We start from the raw sequence: 6,315 nt of genomic DNA, 5'->3' as shown, positions 1-6,315 counted from the left end.
TCTGCGTGCACCTTGATTTTGGATTTCTTAGCCTCTAGAACTCTGAACAACAAAGGTCTATTATTTCAACCACTCATTGTATGGTATTTTGTTATAGCAGCCCGAGCTTATAAGATACCAAAACTATATCCTGTCTATAAGGAATCCATTTCAAATAAAACATGAATAATTTAGAATTAAAAGGATGGAAACATTATTATGCAACCATTATTAAAAACAGCTTGATCACTTGTCTTGATATCAGATAAAATAGATTTTAGGGCAAAGATAATTAGTAGGGACAAGAGGGACATTACATAATGATGCATTTTAATTCCTGACTTCAAGCAAGGAATCTTCCCATATTTAAAGTGATATTTACAGTGATAATATTTATAAAATGAAATATATAGGACCTTTGCTTTGTTGTATACCAGAAGAGAAATACACCATACATCATGTGGCTCTTTATATAATCTAGATTATTCACTAATATTACTATTATTTTTTCTGATTACCCAATTAATGCAAAAACAAACAAAAGTCCAGCAAAATAGATAAGTAATCCAAACTCCTAGAAGCCAGACAGTCTTTGGCATGTTAAACAGAAAGAATGCCTGTATGACAGGAGGGAATTTATTTGGAAGGAGAGTAGGAGATGAGTTTAGAGAGACAGGCTGAGCCCAGGGCCTCATAGGCCATGGCAATGAATTGGGCTTTTTATTCTAAAGGCAGTGTAATGTTATGGGAGAATTTTAAGTAAAGTAGTAATATGATCAGTTTTTTGGTCCTATAACTGTTGGGGAGAAAGACAATGTGAGTACAATCTAGAGAATGTTAGGTTTGAGATAAATATGGAGCATCCAGTTAGAGGTACCCAGTTATTCAAAGAAGAATAAAAGATATGGTTGGAGTTACAGGTTTGCGAGTCATTGCCAGAGAGCTGGCATCCAGGGGAGCCAAAGAAAGACAAAAGAAGTCTTTTAGAAGGAACAGAAACATCAAGAAAATCTCAGGGAACTCTGTTGTAGAAAATGAGGGAGAGAAAGAGGAGCTGAAGGGAGTCACCAATTACATACATTGTTCATTTGGACTTATTTCTAGACCCAGCATCTGTCAGATAGTTTTGCATCATTTTTTATCCTGCTGAAATGGATTGGGAAATCCTTGGACCTCTGCTGTGTTTTACTTAATATAAGAAGAGAATAGGGTTTAAAATATGCAGGGTTGTTTTGTTTGCATCAACCCTTAGATGTAGCTAAGAAGAGCAGCCATCCACAGGTCATTTAACCTGGATTTCTGTTTGCATATCTGATTGATAGTAGTTTTAACTTTATCTTCAAATCTGCTTAGTTACCAATCTGAATGTCTAACCATTGTTCCTACTCAAAGAATTTATTACATCTGGGGTATTTGAGGCAATATATTTGTGGTAAGCAATAAATAATGTCTATGAAATTCCAAATTACCTGTTCCATATTTCTTTTCATCGATTTACACAGATTCAACCAAAGAAAGGATACATTTTAATAGCCCTTTTCATCTCAGATCTTGTTTTCAAATCATTGCATCTCACTTAAGGTTACAACGAGGAGGACTATTCCTCTCCTTCTTTCTCTGTGTTTCCAGCTGTCTCCTGTTTACCCGATTGATCATATTTTGAATTTGGATAGTAACTAATGGAAAAAGAAAAGGACAAAATGTTTGGAATTTTTTAAGAAGTGCAAAGATAAAGGAAATAAAATCAGTAGCTCCAGCAAACGTTTTCTCATTTTAAGAGTAGATTAGTATATTTAGTGAGCAAATATTTAATGTGAAGTTTCTTTTGAAAAGAAGTCAACTTGAATAATGAATTGGTGTATATGTCATCAATAATGTCTTCTAAACTGCAAGAAAAAAGGCATGGCTTATAGATAAGTATGTTTCTAGCAAGAGAGATTCTTGGATTTGGCAATGGAAAGGTGACTGAGCAGGTCAGAGCCCACGATTAAGAGTATTAAAGACCTGCAAGGGAACTGAGTGGGGGTGAACCGCACAATGCAAATTTCTTATCACTTTCTTACCTTCTGACTCTTACCCCCTGTCACAGTTTACTTCTCTGGGTGGGTTTGATCCTAGAACTTTTAGGGTATTTGTTTTTATAATGCCTTAAAATTGAAGGCAGCTATTTTTAAAGTCCTTTATAACAAGATAAAGAAAGGTAACAAGAAACAAGTCAGAAGGTTCAAACAGGGGATTCATCCCAGCTCCCTTGCTCCTATCTGTGTTGAAGGTATATTAGAAAAGATTTCTATTCCAGTTTGAGCTCTGTTTTCCTTGATCTGAAATCTCACTTAAAGCATTTATAGCATATGAAACAGGTTGCACCCAGTAAGATTTCGGATAATTTACTTAAAGCACCTAGTACATAAAAAGTGGGCAAAAATTGTATGATCATTGTTTATCTCAAAGTTTTACCACTCTTTAGAATCAAGAATACCTATAAATTTCTAAATTGCATCAACAGAATCTCATTAAATTTTGCAATCTGAAAGACTGATAAAGAAGCAGAGAAAGAGTAGTCTGAAATCCAAAAGTCATGGGTTTACACTGCTTATGCAATGAACTTGGAGTACTCTGGACTCCAGTTTCATCAGCTATGAACTGTGTTTATTTGCAAATGCATTTGGTTGTCCCAATTAACCCACATTCAAGAACAGTTCAGCCCAGCCATGGTAATAGTAGAAGAAGTGATAATTATAGTAATAATTATAGTGGTGCTTATCTCATGCCTGATACTATCTAAGCTCTTTATACATATTAGCTGATATAACTTATACACTAACTATATGTAATAAGTGCTGTATTATTATTTTCATGTTTTACAGAAAAGGAACCCAAGCATAGATATCAAACAATTTCCCCGATGCCACCACACACAGTAATTGCAGAAGGAGGATTTACATGCAAGGCACTCTGGAACACATTCCGTATCCTAACCACTGTGCAAACAGCATGTTATATGATGGACACATCTGGCCATCTCCATTGGAGAGGAAATTATGATTCTTAGTCTTTGTGGGTAGAAACAAAAAGGGCTCAAAATTATGACCTAGTAACTGGAAACCTTACTCTGGTTCCTGAAGCATTAGGCATTCACACCTTTTGAGGCTTTGGCATCTTCAGTAATTTCAAGGTTTGTGCCGGTGGAACAAAAACAAAAGGATAGTTTGACAATGATGGTAGGCTTCCTATGAATGGGGATGTCTTGCATATTCTGCACTTTATTCCCTGCCCTAGTCCTTTCTGTACTCTAACGCATGCAGTTTGATGCTTTTTCCTGATTCAGCTTGTGCACAGCTAGTTAACATCACATCTTGGATAGAAGATCATAGATAAGCACTTTGTGATCGTTTCCCTATCTGTCGGTTCTTTTTCACTTTTACTTCATTCTTACATAACAAATTTTGCCTGCCTCAAGCAGTGAGAAGATAATAAACAATAAAGAGAAGGAAAGAGGAATATGATTTGGGCAATAATTCCTCCTTGGTTTAAAAGTCCTAATAATCATCTCCTGGATCATTATATCAAATCCAGCTAGAATGGAATAGGGAATGTGTGTGAGAGGGGTGGCAGACAGGGGGTGGGACTGAAGTAATCTCACCTGCCTTTAAAAAAAATGTTTTAAAGACTTTTTTGTGATGTGTTAAACACCATCTTAGAAATGGGAACTGCAATAAACAGCACAATCCTTAATGTTTGCCTCTGGATTCATGCATTTCTGATTATGGGGACACTGGCATCTGTTCAGACCCAATAGTGCTTTTACTGAATCCCTATTTCTCCATGTGGTTTGTCTGCTTAGGGATTATGTGCTTATCAGTATATGAATTTTTTCTTGCTAATTATTCCTCAGTGAAGTTGTTGAAACACACAGGAGGAGCTATATTACTTTTAACTAAAAGGAAAACTCGTTGCAGTAGGAACACATAAATCTGAGGAGCCCAGCTGGCCTTGGCTTTAGGTCCTCAGTGTCCTGCTTCACAGTGTTTTTTCTTGTCAGTTATCCCAGTGACTGCTGGGTTTGTCACTCTGTGTAATGAATGCAACCCCAAACTGGAAGGTCAGCAATTGATGCTTGAAGGGTAAGATTTTATATATATATGTAGACATACACACACATGTATGTACATACACCCATATATGTATGATGCCTATATGTATGTATGATACATACATGTGTGTGTGTATACATATCCTTAATCCCTAACCTCCCGAGTCCAAGTTTCTTGACTTGGGCTTAAAATTCTTGAAAACTGGAAGTCCACCTTTTAAAATAATACCTAAACACATGTGTTAGTACTCCAAGGCTGTAAATCCATGTTACTCTATTTTAGTAAGGTTGAAGATAAGTGTGAAAACTGTCACTTCAGGGAGTGGGAGGTGACCAAGGCAAGATGACAGGATCCTGGGAGGAATGACCCTTGGGTCAGCATCGTCTTTCATTCTAAATTTGGTTAAATACATTACTCATTCAGTGGACCTCATTTTCCAGCTGTAATATTCCAGAATGAAGAAGTGCACACCATAAAACCTCTCAAGGTAAGCAGTCTCCCATGTTTGCAAATCTTCCCACTGCTACCAGCCCTTTATGCCTTTCAAGGAAACCAATGGCCTCTACACTAAGCATTAGGATAGAGTTGGTAACATTCACCTTGCAGCCATGGCTCTTTCCTCTTCCTCCAGATGCAGCGACCCACCCACCAAGCTGTAGACGCGTTGGCTTTCTCTTTGTTCATCCAGTCCTCAAAATTGTTTCCTCTCTTCAGGGCTTTGGGGCGTGCTATTCCCTCACTTTGGCATATCCCCATGCATCCCCAGATAAAACTCAACCTCGGCTTAGTTAACTCCACTAACTCTTAATAGCCTCTGAGGTAAGTACGACTCTGGGCTTCAGAAGGCAAAAGCCCAGAGACGCCCAATTACAAGCAAAGGTCAGGAATGCAACACGAAAGGGGCAGTCAGTATTTGAACTCCATTTTCTCTGATTTCTGAGTCTTTTCTCTTCTTACTGAGTAACAGATTCCCTTCCCAACACTCATAATCATAGGTGTGAAATTATAATGAACGTGTATTAAGGCTGTTTATCAGAATGCTAGAAATTTGATTTCAAAGCATGAAACTCCTGTCATTTTTGTGCTAACTTGACTTTCCACGGACCCATAATCCGAATGCTTAGCTGAGAGCTGTGGTGAATCAGCAGTCAGTCCTTCCATTTGTCCCCTGGGGACTCCAGCTCACACGGCTCTCTCTCGTCTCTTCAGCAATTAATCATGCAGTCTTGCAACATCTTTTGAATCTCTGTCTGATAGTATTTAACAATTATATTGCTGTCAAATTCTTGAATCTGTACCTCTTGATTCCTCCAAGCAGGCTGCAAATTCCTTGAGGTTAAGGGAGAATATTTTACAAATAATTGGCCGTCATCATCATTGGTGTGCACATCCCAGCATGTAAAGGTCTTTGACGTGTATCCTCACATTCACTTTTCACAACCGTTCTGTGAAAAGGCAAGATAATTATTCCACAGGTGAGGAAATGGCGGCCAGAGAAGTAACTGTCTTGTCCACAATACCATCACTTTTAAGGAACAAAAGCAGGTATTTGGATTTCTAATTTAACGTCTTTTGTTTTTATTTTTCCTGCTACTCTGAGCTGTCTTTCACATATTTCCATAGTGCCTAACAGAAAGGGTCTTGGGCAAAATAAATACTTTGTAATTATTTCTGGGTTGATTTTCAATTTAAAAAGAAACCTCATAAAGTAAGAATCATCAGGGTCTGGATATGCAAGACAAACATCTGTATGAAAAGTAAATAAATGAACTCACTGTCTGGATTCTTCCAAAATGTCAATGTTTGGTGTTGAGAAAACAAATCACTTTGGCTGAATTCAGTGAGATTTTTCCCTTTCTTTCCCTTGAATATTTACGGTTTTAAGAGGAGAATAGAGCTCAGGTCTTGCCAAAACTGGAGAGCACATGTATGAATTAAAATAACTTTTACAAGCTTCAATTCCTTCAGGACCACGTGAGCCTCTGTGATCGTTGTGAAAGGAGTAAACAGCTCTTCTTGGCCTTCAGCTCACGGTCAGCGAGAGGAGTGCGGAGCCTGCCTGGGAAGTCAGAAACATGTGGTGCTCAGGGTCCTGGGCAAAGTAGGGTAACAATAATAGTCATTTTTCATTTCTAGTCCTTGGTGTCTAGAAGACTTTAGGGAATTTAACAAAATATACATAAAGCCCAATTCTGAAAACAAAGTAACACATCCCCTGGCCTTAACAAAGCAGGGCCTTAGG

This window comes from Manis pentadactyla, chromosome 3 (assembly GCF_030020395.1).
Source record: "Manis pentadactyla isolate mManPen7 chromosome 3, mManPen7.hap1, whole genome shotgun sequence".
Lineage (NCBI taxonomy): Eukaryota > Metazoa > Chordata > Mammalia > Pholidota > Manidae > Manis > Manis pentadactyla.
The sequence above is the reverse complement of the archived record's forward strand: the minus strand, read 5'-3'. Positions refer to the sequence as shown.